Genomic DNA, 17,086 nt, shown 5'->3' with positions numbered 1-17,086 from the left:
TTTAGAGGGAAAAACATTTATTTTTGAAGAAAACTAAGGGAAGCTTCCTAATAGAAGTCAGATTGGATCGGGGATTATTTTTTTAATTATTGGGATTTTTGACAGGTGGGAATTGATTGGAAAAAGAAGAGAGTGTGAAGACAAGGGAGCAATATTCTGTGTCCCGTAAAGCTCCACAATTACGTCATTTTTATAATACCCTTCAAGGTGTTTTAGAGTGATAATTTCCTAATTTGTTAAGGCAATTCTTCTTATTCTTCCAATACAGGAAAGCTAGCAAAACCTGTCATTTCTCTTCTGAAAGAGTTTATTTTTAAATAATTACTTACCATATTTTTTTAATTACTAAAAAGCCTCACCAATATAGTATGTAGTTAATTCTGTGAGTGGCAGCTCTAAAGTGGATAAGAATAAGAAAACATTTCCAAACCAAGTTTATCCTTTTAATAATAACTACAATTTGTGTATACCGACTAAAGCATTTTTCTGAGCATTTTCCTTCTTTGGTGTTTGTAACAATCATTTGAAATAAATTATATTTCTTTCCTGTTTTACAGATAGTGAAGAAACTAGCTAAAAATGGATACTTGTCATGTCCTAGGTAACATAATCTGTAAGTGATAGTTTCAGGCTTCAAACTCATGTCTGTTTGAGCAATTAACCATTGCATTATTCTGCCTGAATTTTGTTCCCATTAATTTTTATAATTCTGGTGGAATATACAGTGAATAGGGATCATAGAAAATTGAAAATATAAAACGAGCTTAGTAGGTAGTCTAGGAACCTGAATGTGGAAACCATCTACATGAAATAATAGACAAAGATATGAGTGAATATGTTGTAAGAAAAACAAGTATATACAGAAAGGACCATTGTAAATATTGCGACGTGGCCTTTGGAAAAGTTTTCCAAGGTGACCAGGAGCACTGTCATAGGGAACTAATAACTTTAAAAAGTCTCATTTGCTCACTAGTGGTTAGAGCATTGGATCTGGAATCCTAAATCCTAAAGCCTAGCTTCATCAGTAACTTGTTGTATAATCTTGGAAGTTTTCTTCGTTTCTTTTCCTTGAGTTTTCTCATCTGTAAAATGTACATAGTAATAGAACTGGTCTCAAATAGTTATTGTAAATTAATGAATGGAAAGCCCTTATAATAGTACATGTCAGATAGCAACTGCAACATTAATGTCAACTATTAACATAAATATTGTTGTTGCTGTTGTTATTTTATTTCATTCTAATGAACAATCAAAAAGTAGGCAATTTTCAAAGGAGTTATAATCCAAAATTCAGGTGCTACTTAATACACATTGAAACAGTATTTAATGTGATATGCCCTGAGGTCAGCCCACAAACTCGCCTTAACCCTTAATGTTTCAGTAATATGGTACAATGCTGATGATATTTTAGAGAAAATAATCATGATGCATAAAATGTTCTTAAATAAAATGAGTCCAGATGTTTAACTTTGGAGCTCATGACCATATTTCTTCTATTGTACACAATTTTCAGTCCGCATTGTCAACTTATCAAGTAACGAAAGTAGCACCTCTTCCTGTTCTTCCTTGACTCTGTTTGGCACGAGAGCTCCGATCTGGCAGGGCATTTGTGAGAGGTCAGTGGAGAGGAGAATGAGGACATCGAGGCAGTAGGGAAAGAAAGCCTTAGAGACTGATTATTCCTCTCAATTTTGATTCCCAGAGAATTTTTGTTTCCAGTTTACTCTCTGTTCTTGGGCACACAGCCTCAGTGTTGCAGCGCCCTCTGCCTTTCTTCAACAAGGAGTGTGCAACAGGGTCAACATCCCGTGATGTCTTTCTGAAAAAGGAAGTTCTATACTGCCCCATGACCTGATTTCCAATGACCGTGGTGGTCACTGAATGTATATCTGTTACCGAAACTCTGATGGACACCTAGGGCTACACAGTCAGGGCCATCCATCTCTCTGTCACCAGGAAGAGGTTACTAAATGCCAGACTATTCATGGGACTCTTTCTTCTACACAAGATGAGGACTTTTTTCAAGCTTCTGGGTATCACATTCTGCTTCATTTGCACATAACTTTGTTGTTCTGACTTTCAGTCTTTTTTGCTCTATATTAGTTTCCTTCTATTCAACTTTTACCCCATTACACCCAATTAACAAATTCTCTACCTCTGTTTTACACTAGTCCCAATGGTAATCAATAGGATACATCTAAACACATTTCACAGGTAGTCGTATGAGAAATGCATAGACTGAAAGACCCTCTCCTGAACCTTAAGAAAAAGAAATAAACCAAATAAGAAACTATCTTCACCCAATACACAGCTTCCCTTAGTGAAATACAGATTAAAGTTTCTTGATGGTTGTTACTTTGGGACATTTCAGAAATTAAGAAAACGGTAAAGAATATTTACATATATTTCACATGCATGTAATATACATAATCTACATATGTGTAAAGTGAACATATACACTAGTGTACTTGTATTTTCTGAAGTGCATTTCTGCTTTACTTTCGTAAATTGAACACATGAAGACCATTTGCTCCCTGCTAAAATATTTCAAGACTACTAAAAAGAAACTATTTTCAAAGACATATACAAGGATGAGGAGAACCGGAGAAAGAAAACACAAGATTAGAAGTTTGAAAACATGTGGCTAAGTGGGAACTGGCTTAGCAGCCCTCAACATTCAGTAGGCAACCTCACAATTTTGAGAACCTCATTTACTGCACAGGTTCCTCAAAGTGCACAAACTAGCAATACCAGGTACTTAAGAACATGAGAGTGGTGGTGATTTTAAGGTAGAGGCAAATGCTGAAAACTGAGAAGTTGTTAAATTCTGAGATCCCTTCCACTGGAAAACTCTGGGAAGGTGGAGGTTCACTCACTCAGACACAAACCACACGAGAGCTGCGAAGACTGCATGCTGAATGCTTGCAGAGCTGTGCATTCCAGCCCGGCAGTCATAGGCACAGCCTTCAGGCAGGTGACTCAAACTCTACTCTGGGGAACCTGTAACCTAATACCGGGAGTTCCCCAAAAGTGATGTGCCCGGGGCCACCCATAGTGAAGTTTACAATTGGAAATGGTACATACGGTTCAGAAATTCAAAGTCAGCTATTAACAAAAAGCTGAAAGCCAACGTTAACTGCACATCTAGGTAAACTCTTTAAAATGGAAAATAAAGCTAGAATAAACAAGTAGATAAAACCAATGTAAAATGAGAGTTTTAAAAATTAAAAAACAATAATTATATCCTCATAGACATAAAAACTAAGTTAATCCCTGAAATAAGAATAAGAAGAACATTTGTACAAAACTAAAAGGGACTATTGGAAATGAAAAATCTGACAGTTAAATGAAAATTTCAAGAGGAAGTCTGGACAATGGAATTAAGAAAATCTTATAAAAAATAAGTAAATAGAAAAATAATAACCATCAGAAGGAATATATAAAAATATATAGATATCACTTTCAAAACTCCAAAGGCCAAACACTAGAAGGTCCAGATGGAGAGGAAATTAAAACAGATGGCAGGAAATAATTAATAAAATTGTTAAAGTATTTCCCAGAATTAAAGGATATGAATTACCAAATTCAGAGAGTTTATCCAGTACCCAGTAAAATGAATTGGAATAGACGCACACCATGGCATATCCTGAAACTTTACATATTGAAAACAAAGACAATTTTCTACAAGTTTCCAAAAAGGAAAACAAAACATTCAGTCACACAAAAGAGACTAAGAATCATAACTCTCAATAACAGAGAAAGCAAGATAGCACAGAAAGCAGCACAGCATTTGAAGGATAAGGACCTTATGCTGCTGAAGCCCCTCTGCCTGCTCTCCCCTCCAGGTCCAGATGCTGAGGACAAGTCTCTCTCTATGGAGGTATTTCTGCTTTGACTTACTTTTGAGAGCTGGAGGTATGGAATGGTTAACTTGGGAGCAAAAAAGTGAGAAGACCGCTCTCTGTGCCCATATGCCTGCTGTCCTGTACTCCTGATTCATACTACAGCCCTGACAGTTGTCCTACCTATTGCAAATGTCCTGGTCTTTAAGACACTCTAATATGGTGACTCTTCTGGAATCATCTTCACTTTCTACCAATGTATGCAGTTACATTGTCTAATTCCTGCTCACCTGATCGGTCTCGGTCTCCTGTTATAGGTCTTCTCATCTAAGACGCCTTCACTTGCAGCCTTCCTTTCTACCCTTCCCTACACTGCTTCAGTACTAAAGTGTATTCTACTATCACTGCCGCCCCCATCACCACCAACGGCAGCACTCCTCAGTAGCAATACCTTTTGTAGGACTTTGTGTTTTTTCTCCATAACAGCTAAACAAAATGATTGTACAAGACTACTTGTTTGCACATTTGTTTAATATCTGTGTCTTAATAATCTGGGTTCTAAGAAAGCAAAGATATCATTTATTTATTCAACCACTATATCCTCAGGACCTAGCAGAGGCCCTGGTGAATTTTAGTAAGTGAATAAGTCAATATTTGATACAGCAATTGATGTTGTATGTCAGAAACACACAAAAAAGTGCATTACCAAATCATATATATTGTTAAATTAAACAAATTAATATGTATATAATTTCAAAGTGATACATATATCACTTTGTGTGTATATATCTATCTATATCTGTATCTATACATATACACACACACACGCACACACACACATAGATATTCAGCAAAAATGATTCCATAAAATTTCCATAGTTTAACTCTGGCCCCAACCAATCAGTAGAGACCACAAGCCAACTCCTTTAGCCAGCATGATTAATGATTTATCCCCCATGCGACCCATCTCCTGAAGCTATCAGGGAGCTAGTCTTTAAGCAATGGCTACCTGTGATTCCAGCTGGGCGCCATTTCCTCAGTTAATAAACCCTGACTTTCTTTGCTGCAAATTCCCATTCTTGTTTGCTTGGGCATTGATGTGTGTGGGCAAGTGGACCCCTTTGGTCCCATAATAGCAATGGATGGGATATGCAATGTTTCACAAAGGCCTTCAAATAAGAATGTGCACATCTTGACTATAGCTAATTTAATTAAGGGAGAGGACCCCACTAACACAAACTCTTTTAGAACTGTCTTCATCTCATTTGGAGTTGAAACAGAGACTACTAGATGGCACCTGTATGTGGTTGAGGAGTTTGAACACTTAGAATTGAGAATGTGGGCCGGTCAGTGCTTCTGCACAGCTTTCTGCTGAGGGAATGGACAGTGTGATAGAAAATACTGTCTGGGTATCTAATGAATCTGTGGATGTTGGTTCCCTCCCTACCTGCAAATCAAGTGTAGCTCCACATCAGGCCTTTGGTTGGTTTCCTGAGACAAGCTCAATTCTGAATTCGCTTGTTATTACTCAAAACACCTCGAGTTGATATCTATTCTTATAAATATAATTATAAATAAATAGAAACTACATTGACACCACTGTGGAGAAAACAACTTTTGATGTTATACTTTAGATATAAGTAACAATCCTTGAGACCAGCATACCCACGGGAATATGGGACGTAAGTGAAGAGAAATGGCTGGTGCACTACTGCATAACATACACAATGGATGTGGAATTACAGGGCACACACGAGAATGCTCAAGGATTAATGGATTACCTTTTAGCCTTTCTGGCTAAGCAATTTTGTTATATCACAAAGCCACCCATGTTAATTTCTATTGCTCTACTTCTGTGGTTGCTCAGCCATGTTCTACATTGTTTTAAAAATTTACCTGCAAAAGTTCACAAAAGACATCACAGTAATTTAGGTTCTACTGAGAAATCAAAAGTCACATTCTTAACCAGAGAAAACCTATTTCATTTTTTAAACTATAGATGATAAATGTGTTAAAACATTTTAGTATGGATGTCATATATTTGTACACATATATGCATAAATATGCAGAAAATTCATAAATAGGCATAAATGTTCAGCCCAGTACTTTCGCATTTATTTTACTCAAAATTAATTATTAATATTATGAATATGCAATGGGTTTTATTTCCACATTGAATTTATTATAAATAGCTAACAATAATTATGGCTGACAATAAGATTATATTCCAAGCAACTCTTTCAAGATAAAACAGAAAATTATTAATGTGAAAATGTTCCTTGAACTCCCCTCACCATATATTACCTTTTCTCTTGCTTAAGAACAAGGGTTTGTGCTTGTTGGCATTCCTGTGGGGGGATGGCCACTTTATTTAATAATTAAAGGATAGAGAGTAGTGGGAAAGAAGGTGGAAAAGCTCCTGACCAAGGTCTGCCTGAAACATTAGAACAAAGAAAATTCTGTGGGTGTGAGTAGTTGCCAGAAAATCTGAGAATAGATAGAGTGGATTTGGGAAGTGTCAACGTAGATTATGAACAGAGATGACATTCATTAGTCACACTGTTTTAACCGGCACCTAAGATAAACCACACTCAAACTAGCTTTATACCACACAGAATATCTGGCTTTGTGACTCAAAACCCAGGGACGATTCTGGCTTTAGGCTTGGTTCTCCTCAGGTAACCCATCTATGTCATCATAAATTTTCCTTTTTTTCCTCCTTCTTTGAAACTATTTCTTTATTATTGACCTTATTATTTTCTGCAGTAGTCTTTCAACCCAGCAGCAAGGATGATTCCAGGTTATTCTAGATCTACATCTTATCTCAAAAAGGAGATAAAATGTAAGGAATTAATTTCTAGTCTCACCCAGTATTAGTTTTCTAGTATATTTGGAGATATGATATATTTAGACCTGAATATTTTGATTTATATATTTAACTTGTTTTGAGGTAGAATTTTATATCAGTAAATATATATAAATCTCAATTATTTAGTTTTGACAATCTTACATGCTTGATACAAACATTAATCATATCATGATATATGATATTTCCATTACCACGTCAAGTTTACTTCTGGACTTTCCTGTCAATTTCCAAGCTCATCTCCTTCCCACATCAGAGAAAGACACACCAATCGGATTTCTGTCCAACACAGTTATTACCCATCACATATTTTGGGGGCCCAAGGAAATGTTTTAATTTAGTTTAAATCAGAAAGGCAAAGTAAACTTCAGAGCAAAGAAAATATTATATAATATTTGTCATAATTATACAAAAAGAGTCACGAAGTATAGCTTTGTGTGTGTGTTTGTGTGCCCATAGGGGGCATAGCAACTTGCAGTAAATGTGCGTAAGGCTCACAGAGACAGGATGGGACCCTGACTTCTGTCGCCAAGGGAGAGCTGCACCCACTTTGCACCTCCTGTCAATGCAATCAGTCTTACAGTACATATTCTTGCGTTGGTCATGTTTCACTCAACATAATTTTTCTGAGATTGTCCATTTTATTATGTTTTCTATCTGTTCTTTCATTTTCAATGCTGCGTAGTATTCCCTTATATAAATATATCAATATCTGCTCACCCATTCACCTACGGATAGTTACGCTTGAGTTGTTTCCTGTGTGGGGCTATTATGAATAAGGCTGCAAGGAACACTTACGGACAAACATTTTTGAGGAAATATGTTTTCACTTCTTAGATAAATATGTAGTGGAATGTTATTGTCATACATTTGTATTTAATTTTATAAAATACTGCCAAACTATTCAAAGTGGCTTATTACATTACACTTTCACATGCGAGTTCCACCTCCTGCTACGTATTTATTAAATCATGGTATTGCCATCCTTCTTGATTTTAGTCAATGCAGTGTGAATAGGATGGTATATCATGTAGTAATTTTAATCTACCAGAAAAATGACGATGAGAAACACCTTTTAATGTACTTATAAGACATTCATATTCTTGTTTTTCAGTTTTTGCTTAAGTCTGTGGACGATATTATTGGGTCACATTATCATTTGTACTGATTTTTAGAAGTTCATTTATATACTCCTTTGGCTGATATATGTTATATGCACATGTTTGTATGTGTGTATTGTGTGTGTCTCATAAGGGCTGTGGTCCAACATCCGGTAAGAGTCTGGAAAGCCTTAGAAAAATTCCTGTCTGGACTTTCCTCTCCTGTCACCATGCTCAGTCTGTAGTGCTTCAGACTCTGAGAAGATACAATGTGCTCAAGAGGCTCTGTTTACAAAGCACTTGTTACACAGCCTGTAGCAGCCATGGCTCATATTTCCCATGGTTGAGAACATTTACCGGTAAGGAGTTTACTTAACTCTTCTGCTCTCCCCTCCGCATGCAGCTTCCACAGCCTTTGAATTACTGAAGACCCAGATGCCTCAGTTTGGCTTCTCTCAGTTATCCTGCCTTCAGCCTCCAATGGGCTCCAGGTGCCTCAGGAAAGTTCTTTCTAGCCAAGCTTCTGATCTTTCACATTTTGCCTACAACTCCCGCACTCAATGAATACTTCGGAAAGAGTTGGCAGGTAGGTGAACACTCGATTGGTGGCTGGGGCCCTTCAGGATTCTAAACCACCACGCCAGAAAACATTTGACCATTGTTCGTGTTCTTATTATTATTATCACTCTTTTTTAATTTTGGTTTATTTCTCCTTACCCTGTCCTATGCTGAATTCCTCCTTTTTCATCCACCCCACCAGGGATGAAAGCAGACACAGCTCTCTTCTCTCCTAGTAGAGGCTTATCACGTCATGGGGTTTAGTTTATTGGGATTTCTGAAGGCATCCTTGCATCTCTGATGGGTTTTTAAAACTATGATTTTGTCAGTTCTCTTGCTTTTTATTTTTATTAGCATGGAAGTGATATTATCTTGAAATAGCCTTTCTCTAATGGAGAAACAGAAGTCTGAGATGCTTAATGTTAAATGTGTACTAACTAATCCTGAGTTGACGGCATATCTTCAAAATTAACTTAGTCATTAATATTTAAATTATTATAACTATTAAATACTTTGGGAATAATAGTGTAACAATTCAAAGTCAAATGCCATAATGTGTTAAGAACTATAACTTTTCACTAAAATATCTTATTGCTCACTTTTGTGTAAAATTATTGAAATATGTTTTGAGATTTTTAATTTATCTAGTTTGTATCTGTAAATTTCCTATATTATTGCATTCTTATGTGGGAATACAGCTTTATTTTTAAAATAAAATTATGTATTTTTTAGAATACTAGCAATGGGAAAATAATTATTTTCACAGAAGTGTCTTAACATAATTCTCAATTCTGTTGTATAAATAAAAGAAAGATTTAGATGTTTCTACAACTAAATTCACTGATTATTTAGTTGAAATATATAGCCTCCAATCTATTATATGCTTACTCATTGAAGGTAATAAAAATATAAGCCCTTTGATAGAACATTAAATTAAAAATAATCTCAGAAGAAGCACAGCTTTATAGAAATATATGCTGACAAGTAACTAAACGTATTTAAGAGCTGAAAGTGGAAAATAAAGGATCTTCCTTTTTAATGTGTTACCATTTGTCTCACTTGCTTTGATCAGGCTTTTAGGTGTTATTCTCTTCTCTTTCTTTTTGATAGAAGAGACTTTTGACATTTGTCAGACACAATCAATAGCTCTTTTTGACCTTATTGAAAAATATGCCTCAGGGGAACCAGAGATGTAAAGCAAGCGAGAGAGATAAAAGTCCAGACCAGGGAAAGCAGAATGTGATGCCGTGGTTTCCAAGTGATCATTGCAGACGGATTTGAAGTTGATGAACAATAGTTTAACTCATTATAATATTAAGATAAAAAAGAATACTGCATAGTGCTTTTAGCCAAAGCCATGAGAAATATCTGAAAGTTTTAGTTAGGATATTGAATAACTACTCACAAAGTATAAGAAACCATGTAATCTTTAAATTTAAATATTTTTATGCAGTGAAGGAATGCCACCTGGCTTCGAAAATAAGCATGGCTAAGGTCTTAGGGTCGGTGTAAAAGTGCACAAATTAATTAAATTCACTAATTTTTAAACAAATAATTAAGTAAAGCCTAGGCATGGTACTAAGCTCAGAAGTAAAATTATCCAGCTGTTAATTGATACATGTTTTATTTTCTTTCAAGCCAGGTAACTGGAATCTCACTGTTAACTACTTCTCAAAATTGTTGTTATATAAATCAAATTTAGCCACTGCAGTCATAAATTTAAGAACTATTATTTCATTAAAAACATACCCATGTACAAAAATATGATGTGTTTATAGAGAACTAAGCATACATTAAATTATATGACCATTTACTCTTGGCTCAAGGCAAGATTCTTTATCTGCAATAATACAAGACAGAAATGATTTAGACATTTATCTGCCTGAAGGCCCTGAAGATAGATGGCTGATGAAAGTATTATTTTAGTTCCCTTTCTCGCCTAAGAACGTGTGATCGCAGGCACCCTAAGGAGGTCCTTTAGAGCATACTGTTAAAACATGGCTGTTTGCTCTCTGCATTTATACGATTCTTCCCCTAATCTACGGTACAATGTGTGAGTCTGTGGATTGAATTTGAGTACACAGCTTCAAGAATAGAACTGTAAGTCTTTCTCTTAACTTCCAATTACCTCATTTCAATCTTGGTCAGATTAGATACGTAATATAAATTCTCTGAAACTTTTTAATTTATAAGTTTAAAATTTAACACTACATTCCGATAATTTGTGATACGTAATACTTAAACAATTTGAAAAATATTATAAAATATAGGAAAACTTTCCTTATGGACACTACATTTATTTTATATTATAGATAATACATAATAGACAGTACTTACAAACAGTGTGATCATGTGAATTCAATTGATAAATTAGTCACGTATTGGGTTGCCTAAAAGGTTCATTTATTTTTTTTTCCATGCCTTGGCTCTAAAAGGACTTACTATATTTTCAGACTATAAGATGTACTTTTTCCCTAAAAATTTGGGAGGGAAATGGAGGTGCACCTTGTAGTCAGAATGTAGCTTACCTGGCTTGATGGGGTGGGGGGGGCGGCGGTGGAGCGGATTTTTTCTTCCTATTTTCCTCCTCTAAAACCTGGGTGCGTCTTATAGTCCAAAAATACGGTAGTTGTCTTTAACTTCATTCAAAACAATTTTATTAGATTGTATTGTGACAGCTGTCATATCAGTGTGCATTTTTTTTAAAAAAACATCAAAATTGGTGAATCTATTGCAGCCATTTTAATATGGAAGATGGAGAGAATATGTAACATTTTTGGCCTGTTATGCTTTATTATTTCGAGAAAGGTAAAAATGCAACTGAAACAAAAAAAAGAAAAGATTTGTGCAGTGTGTCAAGAAGGTGCTGTGGCTGATTGAACATCTCAAAAGGGGTTTGCAAAGTTTCTTGGTACTACTGACATTTTGGCCAAATAACTCTTTGCTGTGGGCTGTCTTCTGCATTGGAAGATGTTTAGCAGCACCCGTGGCCTCTACCCATTCACTAGAAGCCAATAGCAGGAGATAGCCACATACTCAAAATATCCAAATCAATGAAGTTATTAGTGAAAATGCAAAATGTGTATTTTACTTTATGGAAAAAACTAAGTGGACTTTTTTGACCAACCCAGTATTTTACAGAACTGATATACTTCTTTAAGTAGGTAGGTTAATTTTGCTTTGATAGAATAAAATACCAATCATTTTGTATTATTTTAATAAAGTTGCACAATCTTAGGTCACCACAGAATTACCAAACATATCTTTTCAAAAACTGGGTAAAAATATTTTAAATTCAGAGGAAGCAACAATGAAATTGCTTCACTTTGTACATCTTAAACACTGTAATTTTCCCAGAGAGGTTTTTCACCAATGACTTTCAGATGCTTTCCATATTATAAGATACATAACTTAAATATATAACTTTTGTAGGGTCTGGTAACAGTTTTAAAGGGTACATTTAAATTAGAGGCTGGTTTTGCCAAAGAAAACTATGCCCCATACAGAGAAGGGAAATTCTTCTTTTATGCCTAAGAAATGATTATAAAAATTGATCATGTACCTACAAACATTTCAAAAGGTATAACTCCTTCATATAACTCCTTCCATATATAATATATATGTAATTATATATATTATTTGACCTCAAGGCAAGAAAATGTTAATAAGTAATGTAAGAATAGCCCCATGTAAATAATGTAAGTAAACCAAATAATGTAAATAAACCAAAAAACCTGTTCTAAATAAATGCTGTATTACATAAAAATAAAAACTAAAATTAGAATTTTGAAAAAACTGTAACATTATATAGCAACACTTAGAGAATATAGAAATTTCACACTCAAAAACATGTATCCTTATATGCTGCAATATTAAGTGATCTTGAAATAAGTTGATCTAAGTATTTAATAGAACAGATCAAAACTGAGCAACAAAATACATTAAAACAGAATTTCCATATGACATAACTAGTAGCCTCGCTGAGATGGATTGAGCCGTTCTTCTGCAAACAGAACCTGCATTTGGAGTGTGCAAGAGAGGCCAGCATATTCAGTATCTGTGACTTTTCTAGTTCAAGTGGTCACGTGACATGGTTTTGATGAATAATAAGAGAAGTATGAGAATTAAAAGTAGTTTTGACCAAAAAGAGACCCTTGTTTCTCACCCTTCTTCATTTCTGAAACACAGAGAGATGGCTAGAAGTACATGAGCTTTAACACTGTAAGGATGAAAATCACATTCTCAACAGGAAGAGGAAGAAAGAGAAACACAGCTGTGGGGGGCAGGGAGTGGGGGGGCGGGGACTGATGTCCCAGTGAGTTGTTGTACCAGTTCCTACTTTGTGATGACAAAAAATAAAAAGATAAAACCAATCCATTTAAGTCACTATGAGATTTTGCTTACAAATGGCCTATTGAATAAAGTAGAATGAAAGAAGGAATAGTAAAATAAAAATAAAATAATATCAACTGTAAATGGAACTAATACAACAAAGGCCAGTTCTTAAAAATGTAAGCATAGGTTCTCTACTAAAAAATAAGAATAGAAGGAAACGCAGACAAAATATATGAAAATTCATGTGTGACATACAAATGACTTTACACCTATTACAGGAAAACAAAGAACAAATTAACAGTCAAAAATATTCAGGGATGCATGCATGCCTATCGAATCTCCTCAAGTTAAGGAAAGAGGATATTGATAGATTTTTGTCAAATAAAATTTAGATATTTCCATATTTCAAAAAATAGAAAAAATGTTTGCAACACACTTAACACACAAAGGCTTGCATAATACACAGATCATAACTACAGACAAATGATAACACATAAGTTAGTGAAAAAAGTGCAAATGATACTGAGAAAACCCTTCATAGAAGAAAAAACACAAATTAAAATAAAAAAAGCTGATTCTCTAATGAAGTCATTAAATTGCAAACTAATTTTTGAATCATCAAGTTGACTAAAATTTTTAAAGGTCTTAACACTAAATAAAGACATCTATCTCCAAGACAATATGAGTTCTCATCATTGACCTTAAAGTATAATTTTTGACATACATACACACTTACCTTTATTTTTCTAGCTCTTAGTGACTGTTAAACTTCATGGATATGTTAGTTTATAATCTTTATCAGATTTGAAACACAATATTCAGGGCCCCAGCTACAGGTGCCATTTCCAGGACTGTAGTTACAAATACGGTGATGGCTGCTTGAAGCTGGCCTGTGGTGCACTGATGCTCTTTAATTCTTTTAACCTCTTATTTCTATTTCTGTTATGCTTTGGATAATTTTTATTGGTATGTCTTGAATGTTAGCAAACTTTTCTCCTGTAGTCTGATTCACTATTAATCTTTCCACTATATTTTTCACAGCAGACATTGTAGTTTTCAACTTTAAAAGTTCAATTTGGGTCTTAGTTATATCTTCCATATTTCTAATTATTACTTTAAATCTTTCATCTAGTTCCTTAAGCTTATGGAATATAGTTATAATCTCTCTTTTAATGTCCTTGTCTACTAATTCTATCATCCCTGTCATGAGGTGGTTTTATTTTATTGATGTTTCTACTCATTGTGTGTTATAATTTTATGATTTTTAACATATCTGGTGAGTTTTGATTGAATAGAAAGTATTGTGAATTTTACCTTCTAGGTACCTGGTATTTTTGTAGTCCTACGCACATTACTCAGTTTTCCTTCCGGGATGAAATTAAGTTGCTCAGAAGCAGTTGGATCCTTTTGCAACTTGCTTTTAAGCTTTGTTTAACTTAGTGCTAAATCCGCTCATGCGAATGTTTTGCTTCTCGAATTGTTAAATAATCTATTAATCCTTTGGATGGCAGGAAAAGGAACTAATCCTAACCCCATGTGAACTCCAGGAATTGTTGCTTCTTATCCTTTCAGCTTCCTTCTCCCATCACAGATCATTTTCTCACATGCTTGTGCTGTTCAGAAATCAGCTGAAGCCTCAAGAGAAACATTTCTGCACATGTCCAGAAGTCCAAACTATTTTCTTCTCTGCAGGTCTCTCCTTTCCAGTACTTTGTCTTTTAAACTCTAGCTGCGTTCACCTCCACCAATCCCAGCGGCGTTTCTTCAATTCAGGGGGACTGCTGGGCTCTTTCTAAGATCCCTTTCCCTGAGCCGTGCTCTGGAAACTTCCCCGCCTATTACCTGGGGCAAGCAAGCATAGTTCTCACACTGTTGATCGCCTATGTCTGGAATCATTGTCCCTGATGCTCAATGTCTAAAAAGATTGTTTCATGTATTTCGTCCTTTTTTTTTTTAGGAGTTTCTGGTAGGAGGCTGGATCCTATCTCTGTTCTTTCCTCTTGACTTGAAGCACAAAACTTGTAACAGAGCTTAAACTTGTACTCTCATAAAATTATTATTTTATGCCAGGTGAGAAGAAATTTATTGCAGTATAGACTGCAAAGACTTATAACTTGGAACAAAATATACCTATTTAATTGCATCTAAGAGGCACATTTTCCCCACATTTTAACACAGATGTAATACTTTAATTTGCATGATACTGTTTTCCATTTTTTGTAGTATCTAAATAAAGTCCTATACTGAACAGCATTCTACATTCAGTGTATTTCCCCCCTCAGGTAGTTAGGCTTTAGCTAAAGAGTTCTTTACTTAATGCATAAGGACTACATTTTATGTTAAATAATATGTAGATCCTTACTTAACAGAAGTTCTAATAACAGTTGAGATAATGGTAACTATGGCAAGAAATTCAGTCCAGCTTTTTAATTAATATATTTTAGTGATGTGAATAGTATCCACCTACATTAACAAAAAGTAACATATGTGTGAGAAATGCCATCTATTTAGAGATGTTTCTTGGTATAGAAATGATTTTGGAAATTTTTAAAAATTGTGTTTCTACCCTCCTGAGTTTCATGCCCTAAAATTTATTAGGTGAGAACTGGCTGTCTGAGAAAGCGAATTCAAAGGTGTGCTATTGAATTAGCCTTTAACACAAACAGTAACTCACTAAGTGGTGTCCCAGTTGCCTAGAAGAATGAACTATGCGTTAAATTTACATCTAGGGAGCAGTTTACACAGAAGACTAATTCCGGCTTCCTGTATGCTCAGCATGACAAAGCTAGCATTTCAAAGTATTCCCAGACCTCAAACTAAAACCACATGGAAACACCAAATTAAACAAAGTAAGGTAGATATGCACTTATTACCTGTAATGTAATTAAATAAAAATAAGTTTCAACATTTGAATATTCAGTTACCTTATTTGCTTTTTCTGTATTTATTCCTGTGCTAAAAGATAAGTACATGAGAAGAAATTTTACAGAATTTAATAGTAAAATTTATATATAGTCACCGCAAAATAAATGAGCGCCAGTGTCATCATGTAGAAACATTTATGCAATGTAATTGGCTAAAATAAACTAATCTCTTTCAAATTACTTAACTATAATATTCTTCCTGTTTATGATGGGGGACCTCCCAAAAGAATGAATTATCTTCTGGAGGGTGGGCCCCTTGCAGTACACAGTTCCTCTGCTAGGAGAGTGTTCTAGAAACCTATGTGTATCAGTGTACCAACTAGCATTGTTGGGAGAGGCTGTGTTTGGCTTCAGTGAATTTTTTATTTTGGAAGACTCAAACCATTTGCCCATTTTATGATGGGCGACTTATGAGCGCACCTGCCCACATCATGCTGAGTGTTCAGCAGTTTTTGACCAAAAATGGCACGACCCCTGTGCCCACCCTTCCTATTCACTTAATCTCACCCGGAGGAGCAACTCTTTTTTGTTGTTGTTTCCCTGGATGAAAAAAAATTCCTCAAAGGGAAAGTTCTGCCAAAGTGAAGAGGGGAAACAAAAAACGGCAGAAGCACTAAAAGGCATCAAAATCAATGAGCTCAAAAACTGTTTTGAGCAGTGGAAGGAACGTTTTAATAGGCGTATAGCATCGAACGGAGAGCACTTTGAAGGTGACTGAAGTTTAAATACATAGGAATAAATACACAAATTTCATAATCAAATTCCGGTTTTGGGGTCCCCCTCATATATCTTCTGTGTAATGTTTGATATTTATTTTAACACAGAAGTGAATGTCCTGCTAAACTATCTGCTTTCCCCAAATGCAAGTCTGTTGTAGCTTTAAAATAGTAAGAAGACCCTGAGACGACAACTTAAAGCAAAAGTAACTTTAGAAGTTTCAGTTACAAATGGGAAAACTAAGTTAACAGTCCAAGATGGGAAAAAGTCATGAGCCACAATGACAATAAATCAGGGAATGAAATGAGTTCATTGGTAAGTGACTATGAGAATGTTTAATTTTAAATTATGATTCTATCTATATTTCATTAACTATAATCACTTGGTGAAGATTTCTTATGTATACTTGTTTGATTATATATCCTTTCAATTTGTTTTATGTTCTCTTTATTTTGAAAAGGAAAGTGAACTTGAAGAGACAAGTTTTTGATATTAAAATTTTAAATGGTACCATTGCATAGTTACTAACTTAACCTGCATACTTGGCCCTAAACAGTTAATAAGCAGATGAATAAAGTGTTAAATACTTCGCCTTACCCTATAAGGAAATATTTGTGTGTGTGGGCACACACATACACACACACACAATTTTGAAGAACATCCTCTCTTTACTGAATAAACACATTTCATATTAAATTGAAGTTCTCTGAACCTTGAAAACTGCCTTTTAATTCCCCAAACTAA

General features: G+C 34.9%; 1 protein-coding gene across 2 annotated transcripts in view; it reads right to left on the bottom strand.

The window, feature by feature from the left end:
* The window catches only part of FSTL5 (follistatin like 5), a 546,539-nt gene that overhangs the window by 362,354 nt on the left and 167,099 nt on the right, over positions 1 to 17,086 (bottom strand). The gene's annotated exons all lie outside the window — the stretch shown is intronic.

This window comes from Desmodus rotundus, chromosome 9, assembly GCF_022682495.2.
Source record: "Desmodus rotundus isolate HL8 chromosome 9, HLdesRot8A.1, whole genome shotgun sequence".
Lineage (NCBI taxonomy): Eukaryota > Metazoa > Chordata > Mammalia > Chiroptera > Phyllostomidae > Desmodus > Desmodus rotundus.
The sequence above is the reverse complement of the archived record's forward strand: the minus strand, read 5'-3'. Positions and strand labels throughout refer to the sequence as shown.